This window comes from Heloderma suspectum, chromosome 15 (genome assembly GCF_057233095.1).
Source record: "Heloderma suspectum isolate Gila_16-S chromosome 15, 16-S_ref, whole genome shotgun sequence".
Taxonomy (NCBI): domain Eukaryota; kingdom Metazoa; phylum Chordata; class Lepidosauria; order Squamata; family Helodermatidae; genus Heloderma; species Heloderma suspectum.
In genome coordinates, this window is record NC_139472.1 from 2211653 (window position 1) to 2227315 (window position 15663).

Sequence of the window (15663 nt, forward strand, 5' to 3'; positions counted from 1 at the left end):
TGTTAAGCCTCTGGATTTGGGCAAGCAGTCGGAAGGAGCTGGCCAATTACAGCCCTTTATTTTGGCCATCCGTCCTCCTTTTGGGGGAGTTAATGAGGGAGGAAGTCAAGAAGATGGAGATGGAATTCCACTCCCCCAACCCAGGCCTCCTCGTTTCAGCTGCTGCTGGTCTTTTTACTATACAGACAAACAGGGCCAGCTCCATTTTGTCTTAGAGCTTTCTCTGGAGCTCTGCCTTGACCTGCTTTAAGAATGTGGAATATGTCAGTTGCCTCTGAGCAGGCGCTGAGTGCAGTTGTTTTCTCCATGGAGGTGGCTGATATCAGATGGAAGTTGTAAAGGATTGAGGATATGAAGCAAGTTTTAAAGGGCAATAAAGGATAAGATTATGATAATTAGAAGTGGGATGCTTTTGGATGTGAGGACTAGAAGCATGAAGCTAGAAAGTGATCAGTTTTGTTAGCTTGGCCCATCGTCTGGAGGTTAATTTGAGCCCAGGATCCACCAGCCCTTGAACCCTTGTTTAGGGTCAGGCTTCAGTCTTGGAAAATGTGAGTGTCTCTCTCACAAATAGGTCCCCCATGTCCTAAAGCTGGGGCTATGGCAGAACTAGAGCTTCCAGGTCAAAGTGCCATGACTTCCATGCAGGAGAGGGTCAGAGCACTTCACTAGTGCATCCAACTAGCTAAAAGGCTATGCGGTGATCCAGGACGCCTCCTTAAAATCTTTGTTCTCTCTCAGCAACAGCATCCTTCCCGTGCCCCATTTGCAATATGGGCATACTACTAGTACTGACCTACGTTGCAGGGTTGTTGTAAAGGTGAAGACTGAGGTCTGCTCTGCGTCTGCCACAGAATGTGGTGGTAGAGCAGTAACACGTTCGCCTGTTGGTGGAGAATCACATTTGGAACACTGCCCTCTATAGGGGGTAGGGATGTACGAATCCCTTACCTGGCTCCGCGCAGGGGCATCCGCGGTGGGGGGGAGGTGTTCCGTCCCTCCCCCCGGAATCCTGCCTGGCCGGCTCCACTCCGCGGCCAAGCCACAGAGCCGCTGGCCAGCTCTGGCTGCCCACAGCCACACATCTGGCCGCTGGGCAGCCCTGCAGGGACGCAAATGGTGGCTGTTGTAGCTGCTGCCATTTGCATCCCTGTATTGAGCTGTGATAGGCTACATAAATATTTACGTAGCCTATCACTGCAGGGGGAAAAACCCCAGCGTACGCAAATGGCGGTAGCTGCCGCCATTTGCGTACGCTGGGGTTCCCCCCCGCGCCATGATAGGCTACGTAAGTATTTACGTAGCCTATCATGGCTGAGAAGAGGAGGAAGCGAATGGCGGCCACAAGACAGCCGCCATTCGCACAGCAGCGCGGATGGGAGCAGGTAAGTGCTCCGTTTCACACGCCTTTCGTGGGGTGGGGGTGGCAGGGACTTCATCCCATGCGCCTTTCATGGGTTGGGGGGCGGGGTCTTCGTTCCGCGGTGGATTTCGGGGGGCTGAATGCACTGGCATTCAGCCTCACCGAGATCCGTCGCGGAATTCTCTGCCATCCCTAATAGGGGGAAGAAAACTTGGCAAGTAGAAAATGAGCCCAATAAGAAACAGTCTGGGCTACACACGTGTTCCCTGACGCACTACTCCATTAACTTAAATGGAGTATTTTATGGGGGGCATTAAAAAATGAGATTGCCCCACCTAGGGATGTGCGAATCAGCAAAAGCTGACTTCACCCAATTTCTCTGAATTCCAGCTCATTCTGACTTGAGTCCATATCAGATTGGGAGCTTTGTTTTTTTCATTTCGCATGAAAATCCGTCCCTATTTTTGTGCATATTTCTCCAAATTTACGCATCAGTTGTGCACATTCTTCTCCCATTGGTTAAAGAGTATTTGTGCGCATTTTTCAAAAGTGAGCATGTTCCCATGCACAATTTTCGAGTGCACTGATGCTGTTGAGTGTGTTTTGGGGGGCCTACAAATTAAATTGAAAGCTCAGAAATGTACAGATCTCAACTGCAGATTGCATCCAGATCCCTGTTGGTCCGGAAGCTGTGAACTAGGTAAATCCCGATAAAAAATGTATGGGAAATTTATTTCAGTTCATCCCTAGTCCCACCTATAGTCTTAGGTAGTACAGTCTGTTCAACTGCTTCTGCCTCTATCACCAACTCAGGCCCCAAATAACATTTATTTATATAGTTCTTACATTTACATCCTGCCTTTCTTCCTCCTTAAGGAACCCAAGGCAGTGTACATAATCCTTCTCTCCATTTTATCCTCATGACAACAACCCTGTGAGGTATGATGGACTTCTGTCTGTCTGTCTGTCTGTGACAGAACCTTGCTGTGGTCAAACTGTTGACCTTTCCTTTCTCAATCTCCCATCTTCTTTCAAACATTAAATCTCTGACATGCGAAGGTTGCTGAACACCTGAACATTTTGAGTCTGGAAAAATCCCTTTCTTAATAACCACTTTCCCCCTTTTACTGCTCTCCTCATGTAATAATAAGCCAAGGGAATGTAAGAAACTCTCTCTGTTACAGATTCCTTTGCGGGTTTCATTTTAGTGTTTTTATTTTTAATTTTTAAAAGAAATAGATCGAGGTGGGAGCCAAAAGGGAATCCATCAATCTCATTTGAGAATCAAGAAAGGGGAAAATAAAAAGGGATGTAAAGTCATTTTACTTATTCTCCCCCTTTCTTTCTGGTGTGAGGCTTTCCCCCCCTTCCTAACCGAATAAACCCAAAGCAAATTTAAAGGAAGACTCCCAGAGAAAGCTGAACAAAATGCAATTCAGTGGTTCTAAATGAAGACAGAGGCGCCAACGCAATATTAAATCCATTCCCGGCAGAATTGGTTTCATTTCAGCTCTGAATTGGCGCAAAATCAGGTTTTGGAGTGTAACCGCTTTGCTCCGCATATCCCCATCTTAGCTGTGTCCCCCCCACCCCCCATGCTCACCCCCCCCTAATTCATGGGCCTCCCTCCACATCCTCAATCAGAAACTCTGCTTAGGAAGGTTCATTTTCATGGGTTGCACGGCAGTTCCCTGTCCTCCAACCCTGAATAATCTTTGCTTTGAAGTGACGGACCATCAAAGGAAGTCAGAAAGAGCATGGAACATGGGAAACCACCTTATACCAAGTCAGACCCTGGGTCCATCTAGCCCAGTATTGTCGACAGTGACTGGCAGCAACAGCTGTCCAGGGTTTCTGGCTTTTCTGGCCCTACTGGGAGATGCTGCTGGGGACCAAACCTGGGAACAACCTGGAACCTTCTGCATGCAAAGGGTCACACGCAGTGTCTAAGCCATCTCCAGGAGTTAGTCAGTGTGTGAGCATTTAAAAAACCATATAGAACCACTGGTTCGTTTATTTTGGCTATGTTAAATGGCTGCTTGAGGCGGAAGGAATTAGTCATTTCTGAACGTAGGAGGAAACGTCCTTTCCCCTGCTTTTCTGTTATGCTGTTACCAGTTGCATGGTATGGATCCCAGTGTTTGTATATATAAAAAGAAGAGTTATTTATTTATTTATTTATTTATTTATAACATTTATATCCCACTCTATATCATTAAGGTCTCAAGGCAGCATACAGATAAAATCAATTTAGACAATATGAAACAATAAAAAAAAATCAACAGCTAAAAATGTATTAAACCATTAAGCAAGCTGATACCAATTTAAAATCTAAAACAATAGAACAGTTAAAACAGTGTGCTACTTTAGGGAACGCATTTAGCCCTCAAAGGCTTTGGTAAAAAGCCGGGTTTTTACTTGGTGCCAAAATGAGACCAATGTCTGTGCCAATCGGGCCTCTGAGGGCATTTCACTCTTCAAGTACTTGAAAGGTTGTCACAGAGAAGAAGGCCAGGATCTCTTCTTGATCATCCCAGAGAGCAATACGACAATGGAACCAATTACCTGGGGAGGCGGTGGGCTCTCCCACACTGGAGGCCTTCAAGACGAGGCTGGACAGCCATTTGTCAGGGATGCTCTGACTTGGATTCCTGCATTGAGCAGGGGGTTGGACTCGATGGCCTTGTAGGCCCCTTCCAACCCTACTATTCTATGATTCTATGATTCTATGAACCAGGGTGCCACAGCAGAGAAGGCCTTCTCCCACGTCCCACCATAGTCTATGTTTCGCACTGGTGGGAAGCAGAGGAGGGCCCCTCCAACAGATCTCAGTCCTCAGGCAGGCATATATAGGGGGAGGCCCTCCCTCAAATATTGAGGTCCCAAGCTGCTTAGGGCTTTAAATGTTCATGGGTTCCATGTAGGAATTCAAACATCCTGTTAATTTTGTTTTAGTAAGGGCTGTAATGATGGTTGGTTCTTATATTTTCTCTCCCTAAAGAGGACCAGACTGGCCAAACTATGTTGGGGATATTGGCATTGTGTATTTGTACAGCCTTAGATTTGGAAATGAATATTGTGAATATCCACAGCCTATGTATGTGACGGATGGATGGCCGTTTTTTGACTGCTAATCAACTGTTTTAATTTCAAGTGAGACATTAGCATTTATATTAAAAACTTTGTTATATTTTTGGATATAGATAATTTCCCTTTAACCTACTCTGTTTTTTTCTGATTGAAACAGGAATATAGGAAGCTGCCTTCCATCCATTTATCCCAGTATGATTTGTTGACACTGATTGGCAGAGACTCCCCAGGGTTTCAGGCAAGAGTTTTTCCAGCTTTTATTGGAGATGCCAGGGATCCTTGTGGTTCTGGATAAAGGGCTGGTTTAAAGAGGAACATAGGAAGTGGCCTTCTACTGGGTCAGACCCTTGGTTCATCAAGCCTAGTATTTTCAACACTGGCCGGCAGCAATGGCTCTCCAGGTTTCCAGGCAGGATTCTTTCCCAGCCCTACCTGGAGATGCTGGGGACTGAACCTGGAACCTTCTGCCTGCAAAGCAGGGGCTCTGCCACTGAGCCACGGACCCTCATAGACATGGATGTGAAGGCTAGTCCCCTTCTTGCCTGCCTGATTGCCATCACACCACAGTGCCAGCCATGTCTACAATGAGTCCCCTTCTTCAGGCAGGTGGAATCACTGACCCTCATGCTGTTTTGAACTCTGCCAGCTTGGTGTCCAGAAAACAAAATCACACACTACAGCCCTGGTGTTTTGCACCCTGCGAGGTTGAGCAGGAGGTGCATTTAAGACAGGGGTGTCGAACCTCAGGCCCGCGGACCAAAACTGGCCTGCTTGAGGTTCCAATCTGGCCTGTGGGGATTCCATGGGTGGCCACGCCCTTCCTCTTTCCCCACCCCTTTCCCCAACCACAGATCATCTTGTGAATTCCCAGCTTTTCTGTGTCTGTGAATGATGGGGGTTGTAGTCCAATGTATCTAAAGGGCACCATGTTGGGGAAGGCTTCTGACCATTGCAGTGTCCACTGAGTGTTGAGAAGATGCCTCACCACCCAGGTAAGTATTGTGAGTTGGTATGGGAGAAATAAACAGAAGGTGCTGAGTTTTTGTCTACCCTGGCACCCTTGGCTGCTTCTTCCCTGTCCCCATTGTGGGCCTGCCTTGTGTCTCTTCTGGAGGCAGTCACCTCATGGCTCTGAAAGCCATGTTCTGTGGTAGCCTCTGGCCTGGGCACTTCCACTTCCAACACCCAAGAGGTATGTTTGCAAAGGGATCTAGCCCAGTGGTCTGGCACCTGCTTGGCATGCAGAAGATCCTAGGCTGGATTCTCAACATTTCCAGGCAGGATTGGGAAAGACCCTCTCCTAAAACCCTGGGGAGCCAGTGCCACTCAGTGAATGCTGACCCGGATTCTGGGGTTGCTGTGTTTTTATTGTATTTAAATGCACTGCTTTCATATCCTTTTAATCAAGTTTGACTGATGATTGTAAGCCACCTTGAGTGCCACTTTTCTTGGTAGAAAGGCAGGGTGTGAATCCAGTCAATAAATTGATGGAACAATGGTCTGACAAGGTAGAAGGAAGCTTTGTATTCGCATCTGTACTTTATTCAGAACCATTAGACTTAGGACCTTCCTTTTTTATTTTTTTTAAGGGAAAGGGTGGCAGCTCAGTGTTAGAGTGCTTTGTATGCAAAAGATTTGCAGGTTTGATCCCCAGCTTCTCTAGGGAGGGCTGGGAAGACCTCCACCAGAAGCTGCTGAGACCCTCTGTCAGGCAGTGTATATGCTGCTGAATTAGACAGACCAATGGTTTGATGTGGTACAGGGAGTTCCTATACTTCCTATGGGTCCTGGTTCTTTGTCCCTTCCTTGGGGACTCTTTCCACTTTTATCTCAACTGCCCCCTCCCCCCGTCATATGGCTTTCTCTTCCAACATTGGCTCACTCTGTTGCTAGGCTAGTGACATCACTTCGGGGTGAACATGGATGGCTAAGCCAACCATCACAGGACTCAGAACTGGCTGAAAATATTTTGCCTGTTCATTGATGTCACCCTTCCTTGCTTGCTTTCTCACTCTCAGTCTCAGTTGCCTTCATTTGCCTCAGCAATGACTTCACACAACCCTAGCTTGATTGGCTACCTACATAGTGAAACTATCCCATTCATCATGTGATCCCTGATTGAGTAGGATTGCCCATGTGACTCATCCAGGAAGGAGAAAGAAGTAGTAACTGGGGAGGGGGGGGGACTGGTGCTTGGAGCAGCTGCCACTGCCATGAGAAATTGGAGCACCAAAAAGGATTGGGGAAATATATCTCTATGAATATTTGCTCCATCAAAGATAGATGCCTGAGCCCCTAAATCTCTCTTGTCCGCTTGAACGACTTGCTTTTCCTTCCTTCAGCAGAGAAAGGAATATTATTCAGGAATGGATCCTTTGCAGCTTGGCATGCCATGGGTTGGGTGGCAGGGGTGTTGCTTTTCTCCCTTTTTCTCCTTTGCCCTCTCATTCCTCATGTATACAGCGGATAGGAGCCAACAAAAATATCATAATCATATCTTACAATTATAGAGCGGCCTCGCGCACCAGAGCACTTTATTACAAGCTGTGTGTACCAAGGAATGGCTCCAGCCACCAGTGAAATAAAATCATTGCTGGACTGGAAAGCTAATCCACAGCGACAGAGTGGTAGGCAGCAATTCCCAAGTGGTGAGATTTGATTGGCAAGGAATGCAGCCTGCACCTATGGCTTGAGGCCAGGCCAGAGGTGGCGCTGTGGGTGGTCACTCCTGAATCCAGATGTGGAGGCTGCATTCTCCTTAGCTGGGTGTTTCTACCAGTGCCAGCTGCTGGTTTTTGAGGGTCCTTAGGCAAGGCACCTCCAATGGCTCTCCAGCGTTTCAGGCAAGAATTTTTCCTGCCCCATTGGAGATGTCACTCTATTTAACTTGTGACCCTTATCCCATATATATTGTCTCATGCCTTCTTTCTGCTAAGGGAGCATGTGGTATTTCTACCCTCCAAAATGACCATTTCTTGATCCCCAAAATCAAAATGGGAGGTGATTCAGCCCCCTCCCACCATGCTCCAAAGAGTGGCAGGAGAAATCTTTCCAGCGTTTCAGGCAGGAGTTCTTCCTTGCCCTACCTGGAGATGCTGGGGACTGAACTTGGGACATTCTGTCCCTGCCACTGAGCGACAGCCCCTCCCTCATCCGGCTCATCACGATGGTCCCTCTGCCCAATAGGGGCTGGGGGGCTCTGATTTTTTTCGCGGGCTGTGAATCCTCTCTGGGTTTCAGTCAAAACCAGCCAGAACTCCAACAGAGCTCTCCAAGGTGCTGAACCCATTTGAGGGATTGGGTTCAGCACTTTGGATATGCATTCACAGCCCCACTGACATCTCAGCCAGCAGCCTCCACGAGCCCAAAGATGCAGGTATCTCTTGATCCATCTCCATCTCTCTCTCTCTCTCTCTCTCTCTCTCTCTGTGTGTGTGTGTGTGTGTGTGTGTGTGTGAGAGAGAGAGAGAGAGAGAGAGATATCTTTTGTAGGTGTTCTGTAAAATGAACGGGTCTGACTACCATTCAAGACCAAGCCACTGTGAAATAGTCTGCCTTAAACAGGCCTTAAACTGCCTCTGAACCTGGCAGTTGCATAAAGCCATCCTGACACAGCCAACGCCAACCAGGTGAGGTAGGTCATGCCAGCAAATCCCTTGGTGGCATTCATGGCTCCATGTGCATTTGCACTCAGGTCCCTCGGTTCCATGCCTAACGTGCTGCCCACTGCGACACGCTGTCTCTGAAAGATGTGGGGGCTCACCAGACCGCTATGACAACACACCAGGGAGCTGAGAATGAATGGATCTGCAGTGGTCCTTGCTTCTGTGCTCTCCCCAGAGAGGACTGGCGGAAAAATGGTGGGAGGACCAGAGAGGAAAGGAGAAGATTCTGAGTTGCTTCCAAGAAATGTCAGTAGCCAACCATGTGGTATGGCAGTAGTTATATCGGGAGATGAAGGATGCATGGGCAGAGTTCCTAAATGGTGCTTAAATGTATTAGCAGCAGCATCTCTGTGGAAGTCCAGAATGGAATGATGGCCTCCTAATGTAATTCTGTGGTGCAGGGGCACCATGCCAGTGGCAGGACTCTAAAAACCATTGGCTGTCCTTTGTTGGGCGACCTACTTTCTGTTGCTTCTCTGGCTCCTTGGGAGCCCTTTGGTTTGCTGGTTAATTTGAAGACGTCTTCCACCTGCAGGGAGATCACCCTAAATGCAGGCCACAAGGAACACAAAGAGCCCAATTGGGAAGGGTGCTGTTGCACTCATGTCCTGCTTGTCGGTTTCCCATGAGCAGCTAGTGAACAGAATCCTGGATGAAATAGACCTTTGGTCTGATGATCCAGCATGGCTCTTCTCATGTTCTTACACATCTCAGACACAGCAATCTCTGATCTGCTTCCTTTTGCATTTGCACTAGTCCAGGGGTAGGTAAACTAGGATTTTTCCTTTATTGTTGACCTCTCCCTGTCTCACCCAGGGATGCGCAGGGAATCAGCAGAACTTGAGCTCACCATATTTTCGTATGCATTGCTCCAAGGGTTAGCATCAATTGTGTGCATTTTGGAAATGTACAGTATGCATTTTCTCCTATTGATAAATACATTGGGCGCAATTTTGCAAAAGGACGCATTCTTTCATGAGCATTCTCAAAGTACACTTTTTTTAGTTCTGCGAATTGCATTGCAAGGTCAGAAATATGTGGACTGCAGCTTGCATTCAGGTCCAGGAGGGGTGAACTGGATAAATTCTAGGGATGTATCAGAAATTCATTTCAGATTGATTTTTATCAGTTTTTTTACCCTGTTTGTTTGTTTGTTTGTTTATTTATTTATTTCATTTCTATACCGCCCAATAGCCGAAGCTCTCTGGGCGGTTCACAAAAATTAAAACCAAACAACACACAATAAAACAATTTAAAATATATAGAACATTAAAACTACAATATAACAATACAACCACAATAAAACCTAGCAGCAGTGCAGAAGTTTAAAATACAGATTTAAAACAGCAAAGCTAAAAATTTAGAAAGCTAAAATGCTAAAATGCCTGGGAAAATAAAAAGGTCTTCACCTGGCGCCAAAAGGAATACAATGTAGGTTCCAGGCGAACCTCACTAGGGAGCTCATTCCAGAGCTGGGGTGCCACAGCAGAAAAAGCCCTCCTCCTAGTAGCCGTTCGCCTCACTTCCTTTGCCAGGGGCTCATGGAGGAGGGCCGCTGACGATGATCTTAAGGTCTGGGCAGGCACATATGGGAGGAGGCGATCCTTCAGGTAACCTGGCCCCAAGCCATTAAGGGCTTTGTATGTTAACACCAGCACTTTGAATCGGGCCCGGAAATGGACCGGCAGCCAGTGCAGCTGGAAAAGTACTGGCGTAATATGAGCTCGCAGGCCAGTCCCTGTTAACAATCTTGCTGCCCTATTTTGGACCAGCTGAAGTTTCCGGACCGTTTTCAAAGGCAGCCCCACATATAATGCACTGCAGTAATCCAGACGAGAAGTTATCAGAGCATGGATAACTGTAGCTAGGCTAACTCTGTCCAGCTAAGGGCGTAGTTGGTATACCAGCCTAAGCTGATAAAAAGTGCTCCGTGCCACTGAGTTCACCTGTGCCTCAAGTGACAGTTCTGGGTCCAAGAGCACCCCCAAACTACGAACCTGATCCTTTAGGGGGAGTGCAACCCCCTCCAGAACAGGTTGAATATCACCTAGCCAGGCAGACGAACCACCCACTGACAGTACCTCCGTCTTGTCTGGATTGAGTTTCAGTTTATTAGCCCTCATCCAGTCCATTACCGTGCCCAGGCACTGGTTCAGAACAGCCACTGCCTCACCTGGTTTTGATGAGAAAGAGAGGTAGAGCTGGGTGTCATCCGCATATTGATGGCACCTCAGCCCACACCTCCGGATAACCTCCCCCAGTGGTTTCATGTAGATGTTAAACAGCATGGGGGATAAAATAGAGCCCTGTGGAACCCCATGGCACAATTGCCACAGCACAGAGCAATAATCCCCCAGCACCACCTTCTGGAATCGGCCATCCAAGTAGGAGCGGAACCACTGTAGTGCAGTGCCTCCAACTCCCAACCCAGACAACCTATCCAGAAGGATACCATGGTCGATGGTATCGAAAGCCGCTGAGAGGTCCAGGAGAATCAACAGGGTCGCACTCCCCCTGTCCTTCTCCCGGCAGAGGTCATCCCACAGGGCGACCAAGGCAGTTTCCATTCCAAAACCAGGCCTGAAGCCCGATTGAAATGGATCTAGATAATCCGTTTCATTCAAGAGTGCCTGGAGCTGTCCTACAACCACCCACTCAAGCACCTTGCCCAGGAAGGGGATGTTGGCCACTGGCCTATAATTGTTAACATCCTCTGGGTCCAGGTTAGGCTTTTTCAGGAGTGGTCTAATTACTGCCTCTTTTAAAGTGGCAGGCACCACTCCCTCTCTCAAGGAGGAATTTACAACCTCCTGGACCCAGCTGGACAACCCCTCCTTGTTTGATTTAATAAACCATGAAGGGCAAGGGTCAAGCACACAGGTGGTCAATCGGACTTGGCCAAGCACCTTGTCCGCATCCTCAGGCCTCAGTAACTGAAACTCATCCAATAAAACTGGACCAGACGGTTCTCTGAACGCCTCTACCAATGGAACTACATTAATGGTGGTGTCCAATTAATGACGAATCTGAGCGACTTTATCCTCAAAGTGCCATGCATACTCGTCACAGCGTGCTACCGAGGGTTCCACCATCTCTCTCCCTGGCCCAGAATGTAACAGGCCGCAAACCACTCAGAAAAGCTCTGCTGGACAACACTGAGAAGATGCAATGCTGGTGGAAAAGAACTGTCTCTTTGCCACCCTCACCGCCACAGAGTAGGCTTGATAGTGGGCTCTTACCTATGTCTGGTCAGACTCAGCACGAGTTTTCCTCCACCTGCATTCTAGCCATCTCCCCTCTTGCTTCATTGCCCTCAGCTCAGGTGTATACCAAGGAGCTGGCCGGGCTCTGCTCAGAGGGAGAGGGCGCTTGGGCGCGATCGTGTCAACCGCCCGAGTCATCTCTGCATTCCACAGAGCGACCTGGGCTTCGACGGGAGCACCAGCCATACCAGCAGGAAAATCCCCCAGAGCCCTCTGGAATCCATCGGAATCCATTGGAATCCATTAATCTCCAGGGGTGGACCGTTTTAATAGGTCCCCCACCCTTGCAGAGGGGGAAGGCTGCCAGGAGTCTAAACCTCAGCAGGAAGTGATCTGTCCATGACAAAGAGACAGATGTTAATTCCTCCACTTTCAGATCACCATCCTCCTGCCCAGTCGAGAAAACCAGATCAAGTGTGTGTCCTTTTATATGCGTTGGGCCGATGACATGTTGGGACAGCCCCATGGTTGTCATGGCAGCCATGAAGTCCTGAGCTGCCCCGGATACAGCGGCCTCGGCATGGAAGTTGAGATCCCCCAGGACCCTCATCCTAGGGGTCCTCAACACCAAGTCCGAGACCACCTCCGTCAGCTCAGGCAGGGAGTCTGATGGGCAGCGGGGTGGGTGGTACACCAACAGAATCCCTAATCTGTCCCGGGTACCCAACACAAGGTACGAACACTCAAGATCTGCACTCGAATGAGCAGGAAGCCTGGAGAGGGAGATTGAATTCCTATAGACCATGGCAACCCCCCCTCCCTGACCCTCAAATCGGTGTTGGTGCTGCACCGAGTACCCAGGAGGGCACAGCTGGGAGAGAGCGACCCCACCCAGATCCCCCACCCAGGTCTCAGTAATACATACCAGGTCAGCCCCCTCATCCACAATCAAATCATGGATGAGGGAGATTTTATTTTGGGCCGACCTGGCATTCAGGTTGAAATCCATACATTTCTGAGCTTGAAATGTGATGTATGGGCCAAAAATAATTGCTTTCACCAGCATGCGTGGGTTTCAAAATCAGTACATTTCAAAAATGTGCACAAATATGCTTTCTTCATGGGAGAAGAATGCATACATTTAAAATCTGTACAATTGATGCATATATTTGGAAAAATACACATGGAAATATGTATAGATTTTCATGCAAAAAGAAAAAGACAAAGCTTGCAATCTGACACAGACTGAAGTCAGAACGAGATCTGAGGTGGAATTCAGGGAACTTTGGCAAGCTCACATTTTGCTGATTTGCACATCCCTAGTAAATTCTGGTTAAAAGAAAAGAAAAGAAAGAGAGAATAGAAATGTATTCTGATACAACCCACTGTATTCCATTTGCTACAAAGATACAATTTTTAAAACATCACCTTCCAGCCTGGCTATGTCAGTCCACGTTGCTATTTCTCCTGCTGTAGCCACGGAAATTTATTATTCAAATGCAATTGTCTTTCCTGTGTTAATTTTAGGGGAAAATGCATGTCACCAGTGTAAGTAATGCTGTGTGAATCACACAATTACTGCGTAATGTATTGTGTCTTTTTTTTTTAATGCACACACTGAGACCCAATATCTGAAACAATATCGTGTAAGATAATTAATTTACTGAACGTTTTACTCATGCACTGTAATTCTACCCCCCCACCCCCACACATCAGACACAGAGCGAAAAGGACTTCAAGTAATTTTGTGTTAATCAATCTCTCTCTTACCGAACATGAGCGTAAAGGACATCCCAAGGCCAGGGGGAAAGCTGGATAAGGGAAGATGGAAAAAAGAGTAAGTCCCACAATTCTTCTTTTCCTCCATCAGATGACAGCATATTGTGAAAACATGGGTAATCCAAAGAGCAGTATCAGATATTATAATGGTACAGATAATCTTCATAATGAAGCAGAGCACCCTTCCCCATCCAGAGGTGTTTGGTTTTGATCAAGATTTACCCTGTTTGCACTAAAGATGTATGAGAATTTCATTTTCCCTCACAAAACATGCCAGCATGCCCTGTTGGAAGCTGCAAATGCGATTCCAACCGTGAGCACGTGCCCGCCGAAAATATTTGTAAATTGCCAAACATTCGCTCACATTCAATTTCCGCAACAGTCCCAGTTTAATTTGCACAACTTTCTCCACATAGACTGAATCAGCCCCACTTTAGTCTATGGAGGAAAGTTGTGCAAATTAGGAAAATTGCACAAATTTGTGTAAATTTGTGTAAATTTCATGTTCGCTTGCAGCTGGATTTGTGCAATTTTCCTGTTAAAGCAGAGCAAGTAGCGATCCAAAACATGAATGGGAATCAGGTATGAGATGAGCTGTGAGAAGATGTTTTGAGAGTCCTCACAATCTTGAACATTGGTTGTTCACCCATCCCTAGTTTGCACCTTCTGGACCGAACACTGGCTCAGATGTAACCTGTGGTCGAAGTCATATGTTTCTGAGCTTTCGATGTGGTTTGTGGTAGGGTTGGCGGAGAATTTCTCCCCGAAACTTCGGGGGGCAGAGCGCCAATGTATTCGGCCCCCCGAACAAGTTTCGAGGAGAAATTCTCCACCCCCCCCGCCCCCTCACCCCTCCCCGGGACGGGACTTACCTTTCCCGAATGTCCCTCCCGGCGGCGGGTCCCGGCGGCGGTTCGTTGGGTCTTCGTCAGGGGCGGGGGCGGCAGCCGATCTTTCGACCGGCTGCCGCTGCCGCCATTCCAATAAAACTAAAAAAAAACAAAAACACCCCTGTGATAGGCTATGTGACGATTAACGTAGCCTATCACGGCTAGATTTGCAAAGTCAGCCGTGATAGGCTACGTAAATCGTCATGTAGCCTATCATGGGTGACTTAAAAAAAAAAAAAAAGCGCGTACGGATAATGGCGGCCCCCATAGGGAGCCGCCATTCCTGTTCCTTATTTGGTCGCTGTAGTCTACGTAAAGATTACATAGACTACGGTGAAAATAAGGGCAACGCTATTTGCGTTGCCCTTATTTTCGCCGTAGTCTACGTAAAGATTTACGTAGACTACAGGGACCAAATAAGGAACGCGAATGGCGGCTCCCTATGGGGGCCGCCATTTGCATACGCGCTTTTTTTTTAAAGTCACCCGTGATAGGCTACGTGATGATTTACGTAGCCTATCACGGCTGACTTTGCAGATCTAGCCGTGATAGGCTACGTTAATCATCACGTAGCCTATCACGGGGGCGTTTTTTTTTTTTACTTTTAATTTCACGGCCGGGAGAGGCGAGGCGCCTCCTCCCTGGCCTGAATTTCAGCCGGGCAAGGCGGGAAGCCTCCCCCCCAGCCTGAATTTTGGCCGGGTGAGGCGGGAAGCCTCCCCCCCCGGCCTGAACTTCGGGGGGAGAGCAGTGAAGCGCCTCCCCCCCACCGCGAAAAGCTGCGAGACCAGGTAAGTGGGTTTCGTGCACCCCTAGTTTGTCAGCCAAAAAGATTGCGTTTGACAGAATGCCTACTTTCAAAACATTTGCAAGAAAAAACTGAAAAATGCACACAAATATGCTTTAATCAGTGGGATAAGAATGTGCACATTTCAAAGATGTGCACAATTGATGCGTTCATTTGGAAAAAATGCACACCAACATATGCATGGATTTCCATGGAAAAAGGAAAAACACACACACAAAGCTTGCAATCTGATACACGCTTGAGTCAGAACAAGCTTTGAGACAGATTTTGGAGAACTTCTGGGAGCTCAGGTTTTGCTGATTCACATATCCTGAGATGATGGGAGGTCTATCCTGACACATTTGGAGCACAACAGGCCGGGGAAGCCTGATCTAGAGAAGACTGTAAGAAGAGACTTGCTGGACAGACAAAGGTGGGTCCATCTATTCCTGCACCCTGTGCTTAATTGTGGTGGTCCAAATTGGAAGCCCATAAGCAGGACATGCAGATGTCATCCCTTCCTGGTAGAATGGCCCCACTATCTGGTATTTAGAAGCAAACGGCCTCGGAGGCTGTAACTCATGGCTAATAAGGACCTAAGAAGAGTCTCTGATGGATCAGACTCAAGTTTTGTCCCTCCCACTTCCTGTTGCCCATGGTGGCCATGCAGGTGCCTCTGGGAAACCCACAAGCAGGACAGGGAGGCAATGGCCCTTTCCCCTGTTGTTTGTTCATAATGATTGATATACAGAGGTACATTGCTACTGTACATGGAAGTTTTGTTTGTAAGCTGTCATGGTTAATAAGAACTTCCTCAAGAGATCAGAGCAGTGGTCCATCTTGTGCAATACCCTTTTCCCAACTGTGGCCAGCTAGGGGCTCCCCC